The sequence below is a fragment of the Tiliqua scincoides genome, chromosome 10 (assembly GCF_035046505.1).
Source record: "Tiliqua scincoides isolate rTilSci1 chromosome 10, rTilSci1.hap2, whole genome shotgun sequence".
NCBI lineage: Eukaryota > Metazoa > Chordata > Lepidosauria > Squamata > Scincidae > Tiliqua > Tiliqua scincoides.
Window position 1 is genome coordinate 8,883,691 of NC_089830.1, and position 14,148 is coordinate 8,897,838.

Sequence of the window (14,148 nt, forward strand, 5' to 3'; positions counted from 1 at the left end):
CAGGGGCCCCAAGTTAAATTGGGCCCTTTGGGGCTGTGGATGGACAAGGCCGGTTAGCATCCAAGCAGGGGTGGGCACCTTGGCAATGAAGGCAAGGGTCCTCCTCTTGCCTGTCCTGGAGCACCACCACCTGGGCATGAATGCACCGACCAACCTTTGGGGGGCCTCAAGGAATGGAGGTGGATTTTCTGCACAAAGGGTTGGTGCTGCAGTTGAGGACGTCCCAGATGTAAAATGCCTTTAGCGGTCCTGCCTGCTCCTTGCTGCTGTCACCACTACTGACACTGGCTGGCATTGGAGTTAGCCCTGTGAATATCCAGAGGTCCTCTGCTCTGGATCAAAAAGCTAAAAAGGGAATGGCATGGAAGACTCCATTCCCCTCTTTCTTTTCAAATCAGAAGAGTAACAGAGGCAAGCCGAATCTGTCATGTAGTTTCCCATCTGCCTGAAGCAACAGCCTCAGTTGGCCTCATAAATGGTGCCACCCTGCCCCTTTGGTCAGCCCAAAGCTGGCCTTTGCGGGGCCCGATTAGAAACACTTTTTGCAGGGTCTCAGGTTCACAACCAAGATCTGTCAAATCTTAGACAGACAGAAAGAAAATTTATTATAGACTTTATATCTCTTATGGTAGAATAGAAAGCAATAAAATGGTGCACTTAAAAAGTGCATGTGAATTAATGGACCAAATGCATCTAAGCACATTGTAATATGAAACTGCATACATGTCAGCCTGTAAGTTAACAAACAAAATGTGTAGGTTACCTTTGAAAAGTAAATAATTACTAAACCACTTGTTTTAGTGGCTGTGAAATGATTTAGTAAAAAAATTTTTTGTTTGTTTAGGGGAAAAAAAATTTCAAAATGTCCTTTGCAACATGCTGTGTGCATTTGACAAGACTAGCTTATCCTAGCGTGGGACCCCATTAGGTGTGGGGCCCAATTGGGAGCAACTGGCTTAAAGCCAGCCCTGACTCAACCAGTCTGATGCTGCAGCTACCCTGTGGACACAGGACCCATGAGAGGGGGGTACAGGGGATAATTTGTACTCAGGCCCGGGAGCCAAAGTAGCTCCTTGGGTTGTGGATCCACTTACCATGAAGGCGTGTATAGGAGCTTTTCTATATTTAAAAAACCTTAGAGCAGTCTCAGGAGGGTGTTTGGTTTTCCATATTTCTGTATCTAGCTGCTGACACCATGTTGGCAGGTAGACCTGGGCTCTACCTTGGAAAGTCCAGTAGACCAGGACTCCATAGACTACAGCAGCTGTCACCACCAACCCATTTCTCTCCCATTCTCTGGATCCTGCTGTCCACCCCTTTTGCCACCCTCCCCCTACTCTGCTTCATCCCCCCCCCTTTGGAAAGCAGCATTAAAGAAACTTTGTACCCTTCTAATAAAATTCCTCTCAGAGGCCCTGGGCAAACCCAGCAGTGGTGGCCACTCCATCTCTTTGCTCCCACCACTGCTCACTTGCTCAGAACAACTGTAATCCAGTTACCTCTAGAGCAGGAGTGTCCAAAGTTTTTGGCAGGAGGGCCACATCATCTCTCTGACAATGTGTTGGGGGGGGGGGCGAATTTATTTACATTTCAGATTTGAATAAATTTACATAAATGAATATATTAAAGATGAACTTATATGAATGAATGAAGGTCTTGCAGTAGTTCAAGGCCTATAAAAGGCCTTGCACAAAGCAAGGCTGGCCTTTTCTTTCCTGCTGCTACTGCATCACAGACGTGAAACAACAAGCAATGGAGGGAGCCCTCATCCCACAGCTCACTTGAGAGGCCAAACAGTTGCTCTTACGCTGAGAGCAGTTGCATTGGGCCAGTGTGGGCTCCAACAAATCTCTGGAGGGCCAGAGGCTCATTGGAGGCTAGGGGCTCCCTGAGGGCCACATAGAGAGGCCTTGAGGGCCGCAAGTGGCCCCCGGGCTGGGGTTTGGGCACCCCTGCTCTAGAGTCTTAAAAGCCCCCCTCCCAAGTAGTAACTCTCCTCATAAAAACTACTCCACATTAGCCATTTGGTTAAATAGATTTATTTGCAAATATTATTTGAAAGATACATTTCTGACATTGAGTGAGTGGTGCGGGTAGCCTCAACTACAGCGCCCAGAAGGCGGTAGTAGCAGTTATGCCAGCTAATGGCCTAGGCACAAACTTGGCAGCTCCATTCTCACCACATAATTTGCTTTTACATCTTGTTTGCTCCCTGCTGCAGCTAGAAAAAGAGCACTGACCATATTCTAAGCAGCACACATCAGGTTCAAGAAGGTGGAAGGCAGTTTTCCCCCTCCCACAAATGAGCCCACTTTAAAGGGAGGAAGAAACACAGCTAAAGGCTCAGCTCTGGATCCTGCAGTTGAAAGCCAAATATAAAAGCCCCTACCCAACTAGCCCAGATGCTCCTTTATCTGCCTAGGCGGTAGCATCACAGATCAGTAGCATCACAGGGACAAACTCCTGCCAGTGTTCTTTGTAGGTATAACCTGGAAGCACCTGTTTGAAAATCCTGGCCAGGGCTGCCCTTAGGGCAACGTGGGTTGTGTCATAACATTGGGCCCCCACTTTCTGCCCTGGAGTGGCAGACGGATCTCCTATTGCTGCAACCAGCATCTGGCAACCTGGGAGGGTAGCATGGTAAGCGGGGTGTGGGCTTGCTTGTCCTCCCCTGGGACTGTTTGGAATGAAATAGTCTGCCAGAAGGCCCAGAGCTGGCCTTAGGACTGGCAAAGGCCCCCCACTCACCACCATGGTATCTGGAAATAGCTGGTGGTGACATAATGTCACCGCCAGCTATTTCCAGATACCATGGTGGTGAGTGGGGGGCCTTTGCCAGTCCTAAGGCCAGCTCTGGTCCCAGCAGCTGTTCCAATGGGCCTTAAGACTAAGCCTGGGCAAGAGGCACCTGTCAAAGTGGTAGCTTACTTAGTGGGGGGTGGAGAGCAACTGCCCCCTTTCATCCCAGCATCACATCCTTCCCACTGGCAATTGTTGGAGTCTTCTTCATGTTTTCCTGAAGATTAGTTCTCTGTCTAAGGGGGGGGGGGGAAGCTGGCCTTTTCTCATTGCTGTGGAAACTGCCTTGTTAACTTTTGGGGGAGGTAGCTGAGAAGTCATGAACAGAAATTTTATGTGATAAAGTCTGCTGCCTTCTCTACTCTGTCTAGCAGCTGCAGCCTAAGCTCTTGAACGGACCAGGGCAGAGGAAGTTTTGTCTCTGTAGAGCAGGGACAGAGGCTGGATGCGGCCCGCCAAAAGTCTTTATCCAGCCCCCATTATAATTGGGTTCTCCCAGAGCCTCCCCCTTTCAGCAGTGCTGCTTCTGCCAAGGCTCTAGGAGGGAGACATGAAACGAGACCTCAGATTGCAAGGAATTCTACAGGGTAAAGGGCAGACCAAGAGGGGCGAGAGAAGGAGGCACTGCTGAGGTGCTGGGAGAACCCAATTATTACGCAGGCTGCCCTTTCAGCAGCACTGCTTTTGCCAAGGCATCGTCTCTCAGCAAAGTGTTGCTGCGGAGAAGTGGTGCTGCTGAAAGGGTGGCCCGTGTGATAATTGGGCTCTCCTCTATCTTGAAAACATGATCAAGATTTGCATATTTTCTCTTCTGTCTTGTGCAGTAATGAGTTTTTATGTGAACAAAGAGCTTATTTCTGACCATCATCTGTTTAATGACATCACTTCCTGCTTAATGATGTCACTACCAGCCCTCAGCAGGCACCATGAATGCTATTCGGCCCACTATATGAAATGAGTGTGACACCAGTTACGGAGCTGGCCCCTATACTGCCTGGGGCCAGGTCCATGACATGCCACCCCCCCCCATACTTACTCGGTTGCACAGAGCCTTGCGCGACCTTCCCCTTGGCACTCCAAAAGTCGTCTGAGGCTTCTGGAGTGCTGTTAAAAGAACATCCAGTTTTCCAACAGAAAACTGTACTGTTACAGTTAAGGATGCTCCTTAAGTACTGTTAAGGATGCTCAAGAAACCTCAGATGGTTTTTGGGGCACCAAGGGGAAGGTTGCGCTGGGCATCCTCTGCCTCCCAGAACAGCTCCAGAGGGCGGGTGGAGGTGGCAGCCAAGGCACATGGATGGGGGTGGTGGGTGCAGGAGTGCCACTCTCATAGGGCCCACAGATGTGGTGCCTGGATCTTTTGCCCCCTGCCCCTCTGAGGCCTACCATTGTTTTACACCCCTGCTTTAGATATAAATACAGATACACTGGGGTGAAAACAAGGTAGCTTGGGCACCTGTCTGAGGAAAGGGAAAAGAAGGGAGTGGTTTTCTGAATGTCTACCGCCTCCCTCTCACTTCCTGGAAAGAAAGAGACCCTGAGCCCAAGGCAAAGAACAAAAGGATTCTTTCCTAGCCACCAGGCACAGCCTGAGTTTCCTGCAGCCAGGTCTTGATCTATGGCCATCCTCTTCAGTTGGGGCCAGATGGGAATGAGAGGGCATAGGTCAGGCCAAGGACAGCTACACAGGCCAGGAGCTGGTACAGGGGCACCAGAGTCAAGCGCCCAGCCCCATTGTAGTGCACTCTGCCATCCAGTTTAAGGCAGCTGGCTTTGGGCATAGCGTGGCAGCACTCCTGAAAGCAAGGGCCCTTGGATCCCGCGGTGCAGGCCGGACCAGTTTTATTGCAAAGTTTGCTGCAACCAGCCACAAAGTGGGGTCCTGTTTTCTTCATCTGAAAAGAAGAGGGGGGAAAGAAGAGGTGTTGGGCATGGGCTGAAGGAGTGGGAACAAGCTTGGCTGTTAACTATAGAGCTACACCCAAAGGCAAGACTTCTTCCTCCAGTGACTTCACAAGGGGCTCAGGTCTCCTGAGGCCAAGCCAGGACCAAACAGTGTATGTGGAAGAGGAGAGGTCTGTCCAATAGCGTAGCCAGAGGGAGTGCCTGCAGGTTGCCTTCTAGAATGGCTCTGGGGGTGAATGGGAGGGGCTGCTTACACAGCACATTGCAGTACCTATAGTATTTACCACACCATTCCCCCTCTGGGTATGCTACTGGTCTGCCGCACATAAAGAGCAGCTGAGGCTGGGGTTTTGTTGGTGAACCTGACTCAAGTTTTGGGTTTGGAAAAGGGTTCTTTCATTAAAAAAAAAAGGCTTTCCAGATAAAAACAAATTATTTACATAGCCCTCAAGTTGGGTGTTTGCCTTCCTCTCCATTATCTTAATTCACATTTATTTCTTTGACCTATTCAGGTGTCTGGTGTCTTTTGCTCACAAAGAAAGACCTCAGTGAAGTAGTTGGCTTCTGTTCCTCAATGCCTCTGGACTCTCTGCTGCTTGCTTTGCTGGGGCTCCATGGGGTTGTAGCAAAGGCATAACAAGGACAAAACCTGAGGGGCACTTGCCCTGGGCATATACTAAGGTGGGGGGGCATGACTGCCTTGCACCACTTATTGTTCTCCCAGAGGAGAGGGCGACTTTGTACCCCCCATTCCTTCTGCTCAGTGGCATCCCCTTCAAGTGGTGTCCCTTCAAGGGGGAGCCCTCTATAGGACAAGGAACAGGGGGCACAAAGCCACCAGCCTCCTCCAGGAGAACCCAGAAGTGACATCACGATGTCATGTGACATCATCACTGCCCTGGGTGCCGGGGCTTCTAGGTATGCCTCTGGGTTAGAGAAACATCTTTGTAACAGGCACTTGAATGGATCAAGGTAAGGACCTGGTGGGTGCATGAGTCGGATCAGAAACAATACCTCACAAAAATCATAGCCCATGATGCATCCAGTTGAGGCCTTCTGTTTCATGTAGCAGCCTTCTCCATGGCAGGTGAAGGTGGAACACACTTTCCCCTAGAGAAAGAGAGAGGAAGACAGACCACCTAGTAGGCATCACTTGGCCCAGGGATGAACAACCAGTCTGAGGTGGGGTGAAGGGCATAAGAAAAGGGAGACAGAACAACTTTACGCCCACAACAAGAGAAGCCACCTGGCCAGAACATTTTATTTATGACACTTCCCATAGCAAAAGATGCACAAGTAGGACACAATTTTTTAAAAAACAGGAACTGCCACTTACGTTTTTTGGGGGTGCTTTAGTGGTTGTGGTCGTGGGAGCTGGGGTTGTGGTGGGTGGCAGGTCGCCTGGAAAGAGACAGGAGAGAAGAGGTTGGCCTCTTGGACCTCTGACAGAAGCCACAGGAGAGCGTCCTGGGATACCTCCCGTTGTGTTGACTCACCATAGGCAGTGGCATTGAGACGCAGGCAGTTTGGAGATCTGCAGCACTCCATGAAGCACTGGCTCATGCTCGTGCTGGTGTTTGTTACGCACATCCCAGTGGCATTGGCACAGTCATTGCTGCAATTGGCTGTGTAACTGGTGCTGTTGAGACGGTAAAGCTGCAAGAGTCACAGAAGCATCAACAGGGTCACAAATGAGTAGAGGGCCAGCATTTTAATTAGTGTGTATCCCCCTTCCCCACAATACATGATCTGCCCACTTGTTTGGAAACAGGAGGTCCAGGATGGCACTCGAGAGCCTCCCAAGACCGTTCATAGCCTCCTTCTGCATCCCATTCTGGCGGGGGGGGGGGGGAGACTTTAGACAACAAAAGGATCTTTGAGGTGCAGGGGCTCCCTACCCCACAGTGCAATTCATTGGTGCAGTTCATTGTGTTGTTTCCATGAGCTTCTTCCTCATAGCATCTCTCTCCCAAACACCGGAAGGCCTGGCAGGTGAGCTGTAGAGACAGAAGGAATTTAAACCGTTCACCTGATGGTGTGGTCTGGTACTTCCAGATAGCCCACCCAGAGAATTGCCAGCACACCTGACACTTGTAAAAGCCCAATGTGTCAGCCACCATCCCTTCCAGAGGGATTGTTCCCCATCCCACCTTCACTCTGCACAGTGAGTGATTCTGTCTACAGCATGCCCAGCCTTAGGTGGCCCAACGCAAAACATTTTTGTGCCCCCCCCAACCAGGATGAGCAGCAGTGGTGTAACCACCATTGCTTCTGAGGGACGACGACGACAATTTCAAGCCAATTAGACCATGGGGGTGAGGAGGGCATCCATGGCAATGCTCCACTCACCACACTCTCATTGCGACACCTCAGCATGGAAGATTCCATGCTGGAGCGTCAGCTACAGAGCGAGGTGCCAACTGTGGTTGTGGGTGCTCCACGCACTGCCCCAGTGTGGAGCCCATCCAGGCATAGGGCCCAATTTGTCCAAATTGCCCTAAGGCTGGCCCTGATCTACAGACTTCCATTCTCAGCAAAAGGTTCCAGATCCAGAATTCCCCTATCCTCCTCTTCTCATTCAAAGCAACCAAGAAGTGCCTGAACCAGCCCTTCCCCCATGTTTGCATTTTGAGCAGTGGGGGAGTTTCCTTACAGGCATGGAGGTGTTGGCTTCAGAGATGGGTCCAGGGTCTGAAAGAGGAAGGAGAGATGAGTTGATATTACAATGAGGACAGCATCAGCTCTGGCCAGTGGCAGGCCTCAGGGAACAGAAGTCTTTTCTAGAACTGACACTGTGCGAAGGATAAGGGAATATGGGAAAGAACAGTGGGGAGTCTCCTCTCCAGTCTGTTATGAGACCACAGGCAGGATGGTGGGCCTGTCACTTGTCTGCATGCACCTGGCCCTTCTAATTCCCTTCCCAGCATGCATCATCCACCTCACCTGCTGATGTGTAAAGATTCCAGGTACTGAAATGCAGAACAACCCAGAGCAGGAGAAACCCTAAAGAGATACACATAGACTTTGTTTGGAGGGATAGGGAGAAATAGCTCCTCTGTCTGCCTGGGAAGCCATTAGTCTACCACCCAATGTGGATGGCTGTCAAATCCTCCCCAAGAGTCACATTCAGATGCTGAAGGAGTCTGTTGCAGACCATTTTTCTTTTGAGCAGGGCTCTTGTAATTTAAGAGATGTTTGGCAGGCAGAAATTCAACCAGTGATGCTTTTCTTTCTCTGACTATTCACGTTCTTCTGTCTTAACCATGCTTTCCCTTTGGCCACCACTACTGACCAAAAATTTTTAAATCTTGGTATACTAGCATATAACAATTGATGTGTAATTTCATGTAGAATGCAATGAAACAAACTGGGTTGAAATATCTCTATTCTATCAAAAGATTTAGCCAAAAAACCAGCAAGGGTGGGGCAATGCTTCATCACCATGCCCGCCACCCAGGGAGTTGACCCGCCCACTGCATGGGAGGAGGTCCATCATGCTGGCCTCCTAGTGGCATCACAAAACCTAGTGATGCCACTGTGCCCAATTGCTACTCATCTCAACTTCTTGGAGGGTGGCAACAACTGTAGAAAGTTTCAGGCTCTTACTTTGGACTGGAAAGATCCAGAAGTTGTGGCCTGCCATCTTTAACCCAGGTGACGTGCTTGTCTAAGACCCTATGTGGGAAGAGGAAAGGAACATGTATGCACTCTTCAAGTTTCTCTGTGCCCTCCCTGAGGGAGTAACGGCAGCAGCACAGATGACAGTCAGACACAAAAGCAGCAGTCACTGGCCATTGGGCTACTTGGCCCAGTCCTATCTCTCTGCTGGCAACATACCCAGTAACCTTGCATGCTGCCCACCCAGAGGCAAGGAATAGAGATCTGGGAGCTGGTGTGCGGGAGGCAGCTGTAGGTTGCAGAGGGTTTGAGAAATAGCAGCCATCGACTGGCAGTGCATCAGGAGTCACCTCTCACTGTCGGACCATTTCTCATCAGGTGGTATCAATGGAGCCAACCTGGAGAAGGTGGCCAGACAATCCGACCTCCCCAGGGCAGATTCAGTCCACACATCTGTGGCCTGGAGGTAAAGCTGCCCAGACAGTAAACTTTCCTCCTGGTCTCCACAGGGGGAGGCTCTGGCAGGAGCAGGCAGCCAGGATTCTCATTAACTTGCCTGCTTTCCCAGAGGAAACAGCTGACCCATTCTGCAGGGCAACTGCCCATAGCCCCTTTGCCCTTTGTGCACATTTACCAGCCCCCACTCCATCACCAATAGTTAACTCTTCATATGATGCCAAATCACCCCCGTGTGCTTGGGGCTAAAAGAGATCCTTCCAGTTTTGGCCTGTGAACGCTCAATGCCTGTGGCATGTTACGCATCTGAGAGAGTTTGCTTGCCTTTCTTGGATCCCAAAACATGATGTTCTTTGGTCAACAAAGACCAAGGAACATCCAAGTGAGGCCCTAAAGTGCACTGATAGAGAGAAGCAATTTTGGTGGCTGCCCACAGCTGTGACTTCCTTCCCCTGAAAACAACAAAACTCAAGATTGGGTGTAGATGGAGAACACAGACTTTTATTGCAAGCTCTTTGGGGAAGGGGGTCAAAAATGGGTTGCTTTATCTGTTTCATTGGCCATCATCCCTAAGAGACTGAAGCCTTGTTGGGATTCCGTTTTGTCTTCTGCAATCCCTATCGGTGCAGGGCTGTTATAGGCCCCAGGCCTGCATATTCCCACAGCTGCTCCTGCCACTGGGTACTGGAGCTGCAGGGGTCTTCAGCCAGTGCCCCACCTAGCCACCCCCTAATACCAATGCTATTTGCAATGGACCTTTTGAAGGTTGCCCTCCATAAATCAGTGGTTTACAACCAGTGTGCTGCAGCACATTGCTGTGCCACAAACAGTCTGCAGGTGTGTCACAGGAGTTTGGGGCAGGTCATAGTTGGGCCGTTGGGGGATGTAAGCCCCCTGCCAGCAGCATGATGTGCCTTGTCAATTTTAGTGCCTTGTCAGTGTGCCATGAGATGAAAAAGATTTCAATTACTGCTCTAAATAATGCAAATTGGGACACTCACACTGATTGTTGTTGCATTCTCACACCCCCCCCCCATTTTGCAGGTTGCCAAAGTCCAAAGAGAAGTCTCTTTTCCTGTCCAGAAAATCATGATATATCCTGTGTTAGCAGCTCATTTTAATTAACATAAGAACATAAGAACATAAGAACAGCCCCACTGGATCAGGCCATAGGCCCATCTAGTCCAGCTTCCTGTATCTCACAGCGGCCCACCAAATGCCCCAGGGAGCACACCAGATAACAAGAGACCTCATCCTGGTGCCCTCCCTTGCATCTGGCATTCTGACATAACCCATTTCTAAAATCAGGAGGTTGCGCATACACATCATGGCTTGTAACCCGTAATGGATTTTTCCTCCAGAAACCTGTCCAATCCCCTTTTAAAGGCGTCTAGGGTAGACGCCAGCACCACATCCTGCAGCAAGGAGTTCCACAGACCGACCACACGCTGAGTAAAGAAATATTTCCTTTTGTCTGTCCTAACCCGCCCAACACTCAATTTTAGTGGATGTCCCCTGGTTCTGGTGCTCTGTGAGAGTGTAAAGAGCATCTCCCTATCCACTCTGTCCATCCCCTGCATAATTTTGTATGTCTCAATCATGTCCCCCCTCAGGCGTCTCTTTTCTAGGTTGAAGAGGCCCAAACGCCGTAGCCTTTCCTCATAAGAAAGGTGCCCCAGCCCCGTAATCAGCTTAGTCGCTCTCTTTTGCACCTTTTCCATTTCCACTATGTCTTTTTTGAGATGCGGCGACCAGAACTGGACACAATACTCCAGGTGTGGCCTTACCATAGATTTGTACAACGGCATTATAATACTAGCCATTTTGTTCTCAATACCCTTCCTAATGATCCCAAGCATAGAATTGGCCTTCTTCACTGCCACCGCACATTGGGTCGACACTTTCATCGACCTAATTAGTGTTTAAGAAAATGCTTTCCCCCTTTCCAACAGGTGCTCAAAGCAGCTGGCAGAACTCGGACATGCAACACAGTTGTGTTATCAAAATACCACAAATGCAATACAAATAAATCAACATTGGAAACATTTTAAAAATTCCAAAATGCAACATTAAAATTCATCCAGTACATTCATTCAGTAAAATCAATCAAGCCATTTCTGCCCAACGTTGCATATACGCAACAGGGATCAAATGCGTACACCTGTGGGCTGGGCGGAAATAGGTTAAACAATCAACTTGTATTCCATCCACAATAGCACAACACATCACATTAATAGGCAGAGGAATAAAATACTATTAATAAAAGTGCTAATAAAAACAGCAGATAAGAGTAAGGGGTAAGTAAACAGCCCACTCATCCCGCATTTAAAATGCTCATCTAAACAAAAAAGTCTTTCAACATCTTCTGTAAGCCGTTTTACAGCTATAATGTTTTACATGCAACTGGCTGCCTGTACTGGCTGCCTGTGAGTTACCTGCTCTCTTGCCGACTGAGCGGTTCACAAAACACTTGGCCAGTTTGTGTCTCACCACCTGGTCAGAACTGCTTGGACCATCCAAGGATTCAAATCTCTTGAGATACTTTTGGCCAATAACGCAATTGTTTTTCAGTAGGACTGCAATGTTTAAGCAATTAAATCAGATTTTTTTAAAAATTGAAGGACCCGATCCAAACCAGGCCTTGGGCTAGCACATGTCCCTTGCGCTGGCCCAATACTGTCGCGGAAGTGCCATAAAGCACTTTCGCGATGACCTAAGTGCGTTTAGGCTGGTGCACGGACATGTGCCGGCCTCCCCATGCCGACATGGACCCTGGGAGGCAGGTAGGTTGCATCAGCCAAGCTCGGCCAACGCAGGGGTTGGGGGGCCGTGGAGGAGGCGTTTTGGGGTGGGGGAAGGGTGGGCAGTGGGTGATCCCGGAGACAGGCGGGCAGGGAGTGGGAGGTGGGGCCAGGATCCGGCAGTTATGCCGGATCCTAACCCCATTCCCGGGTGGCCTGGGGCAATCCCAGGCTGCTCAGATTTGCACTACCTTTGGAGGTGGCGCAGGTCCAAGTAACCCCATTGGGGCTGCAGTGGCTTTACCCAGGGCTGAGCTGCTTTCAGCCCCAATCCTGCCTTGGATGCAGTGCAGGCCTGCTGGCCTGCCTGCTCCAGAGCAGGTTTGTATTGCACTGTAAGTCAATTAAAAAGGTGCCTCAACTAATTGGGCAGATTTAAAAAAAATACAAGTACTTACAAAAAAATAATGCAAGTGGCAAACTTCATTATCCATTCTCTGTCACACACATATGAGGAAGAAGCATGCCTAATCTAGAGCTTGGGTAGCATAATGGCTGAGAGACTGGAGCTGTGAACCAGACATCCCCCATCACACCTCTACCAAGAGCTCAGTAGTGGTCTTCGGCAAGCCATTCCATCCTGGCTGCAGCACGGGGATAATACTATTTACCTTACAGGGTTGTTACAAGGACAACATTTACAGCTCTTTACACTCTCACATAACACCAGAACCAGGGGACATCCACTAAAATTGAGTGTTGGGAGAGTTAGAACAGACAAAAGAAAATATTTCTTTACTCAGCGTGTGGTTGGTCTGTGGAACTCCTTGCCACAGGATGTGGTGATGGCATCTGGCCTGGATGCCTTTAAAAGGGGATTAGACAAGTTTCTGGAGGAAAAATCCATTCTGGGTTACAAGCCATGGTGTGTATGTGCAACCTCCTGATTTTAGAAATGGGCTACGTCAGATGCAAGGGAGGGCACCAGGATGCAGGTCTCTTGTTATTTGCAGCTCTGCAAACTCTGCACTGTATAAATGTTAATTAGTTGTACTATAAAACAATGTATGATAACAGTGTATGTTATCAGAGTTATTTTTATTAATTTCATTTGCATATAAAGTTAGCAATGCATCTGCTAAGCTGTCTCTAATAACACAGACCTACAAAAGGTTATTTTGAGGTCAGAAAAGTTTTCCCCAAACTTTATGGTGGTTTGAAATGAATTTGGGGTGCTGATTCCAAAAATGTTATCTGTTTTGCCCTATCACACCTAGTTTTGGAGATCTAGTATAACCTCATCAGTGAATGGTTCAAGTAGCTTCCTCATGAGGAAGCCATGGTGTAGGCTTCCTCATGAGAACGCTGCTTGAACCATTCACTAAAGAGGCTATGCCGTGTCTCGAAAACTAGATGTGATAGGGCAAAACGGATGCCATTTTTGGAATTGGCACCCCAAATATAACCAGGAATTGGTGTAATGTTTAAGGAAGCAAAATGTGGGTTGGCCTGTGTACTGGGATAGTTCTATTTTTCAGGGATGCAGCGCGCGCGCACGCGCGCGCACACACACACACACACACACACACACACACACACAGAGTGACAGAGAGAGCCCAGATGTAGGAGCTCTGGGGAGGGCTGCAGGCTCAGTTTCAGGTTCCCATGCAGATCCCTGAGCAACTGGTGGCTGCCATGGAGACTGGAAACTGACAAGCCCCAAAGCCCAATGCTGCTGGCAGGCTAATGAGACATTGTTGGCTTAGCAACTGTCTGTTTGGCTGAGCCTCAGTGGGAAATAGAGAATGAGACAGATATGAAGTACGTATCCTGCAATCTAGTGACAACCAACGCCCAACAGACAATCAACAACCAAACACCCTAAGGTACTATGTTGTTCAGAATCCATCTCCAGCTCTCTTAACCCCAACTTTTAAAGCTTTAGAAGCCCCGATGATGGAGCAGAGATTGTGCCCATTCAACTTACCAAAGTTGGCATGTCAAGGAGTAGAGAAAAAGATAAGGGGAACAAGACTGAAGCCTTGATGTCATGTCACTCTACTTGGTTTTTACCCTCTCCTAATCCTCAAGTATTACCCCTGATCTGGGGAGCTTGTGCTCAGGAACCAAAATGTTAAAAGTTCTCCATGGCTAATCCTCAAATATATGTTAATCAAGAGGCAATAGTTTTCAGGTAAAGAACTGGGGAGTGCATCTCCCACCACATTACAATCCATAGACTAAGAGAGAGAGAGAGAGAGAGACATTCTTCCAACACCTCCCTTATCTCGAGTTCTTCCGGACCATTTCCTTCCATTGAGGATGAAGAACAAGGAACATGCACATCAGTCACACAAAGAATTTCTCTTCCAAAACCTAGTTTGAGAACATTTCTGTACCAAACAGGTCAATTCCCTCCCCACACTCCCCATTTCCTTAGCCAGTTCCCCAAAGCAACCCACCAGCTGCGTCCACTCACCTTGCTTGCCAGTCACCTGTGACCAATTTCTGGTTGCCTCCAATACTGGCAGAGAGATGCCCCTTGGGAAGTCCTCCTCCCCGCCTAGGCGGAGATGGCACCAACCAACAGGTAGCATGGAGGGGTGGAGGAAGGAGACACTCAACTCCT